This window comes from Gekko japonicus, unplaced genomic scaffold (genome assembly GCF_001447785.1).
Source record: "Gekko japonicus isolate JY-2015 unplaced genomic scaffold, Gekko_japonicus_V1.1 scaffold46742, whole genome shotgun sequence".
Lineage (NCBI taxonomy): Eukaryota > Metazoa > Chordata > Lepidosauria > Squamata > Gekkonidae > Gekko > Gekko japonicus.
Genome location: NW_015226093.1, coordinates 1 through 862, shown reverse-complemented (window position 1 = coordinate 862; position 862 = coordinate 1). Strand labels below are relative to the sequence as shown.

General features: G+C 64.8%; 1 pseudogene; it reads right to left on the bottom strand.

Moving 5' to 3' along the window:
• Positions 1 to 170: 170 nt before the first annotated feature.
• LOC107125349 lies at positions 171 to 704 on the bottom strand (annotated as a pseudogene).
• Positions 705 to 862: the final 158 nt, after the last annotated feature.

Here is an 862-nt window from a genome sequence, read left to right as displayed (position 1 = left end):
AGGATGGCCGTGGTTCCAGCCTCCGCTCTGACACAGACTTGCTAGCAGGCCATGGGCCGGTCACTCGTTCTCAGCCTCCCCTACCTCAAAGGGTCGTTGTGAAGACCAATGAAAAAAGGGAGGGTGGAGAGAGGCCCCCAAGTTTTGGGCGACGCACGAAAACGGCCTACCTTGAGCAGTTCTGCCTCCACCTGGTCCCGCACCAGGTCCGGGGGCTGCCTGCGCTCGCGACACTGCAGGTTGTCGGTGGCGATGGTGTAGGGGATCTCAGTGGTGTCCAGAGCCCGCTCCAGGCGCAACTTCTGGGCGGCCAGCAGGCCCGTCTCAGCCGTCAGGTCCTCGATCTCCTTCTGCAGCTCCGACTTCCAGAAGTGGATGTCCTGCAGGCGCTCCCCGACTTTGGTGGTCGAGTCCTCCTGGGTCCGCTGCGCCAGCTCGGCGGTGTAGTTCGCCAGGCTCTGGGACTCCTGGCGGCACCGCTCGGAGTGGTCGCGGTCGGCGAAGGCCTCATGGTAGCGGGCGTAGTTGTTCTGGTGCCACTCCTCGGGGAGGTACTTGGCCGTGCGGAAGCCCGCCGTGGCCAGCCCGCAGGAGGAATCGGGGCCCGTGTTCAGGGCCGCCTCGTAGACCTTCATGGGGAGCTCGGAGACCGGGACGGTCTGTGGGGCGGGCTCCTTGGTGAGGAGGACGCCGGCCTGGGCCATGGCTCACCTGGATCTGAGCCACCCAGGAGGGTCCCTGGGCCACAAGATGCCCACCTGCCAGCACCAGAACTAACTCTTCTCGGCGTCCCCTTGTTGCCACGGGCGATGTCCCCAGCCAATGAGCTGGCAGAGTCGGTTTGCATGGAAATCTGAACTGT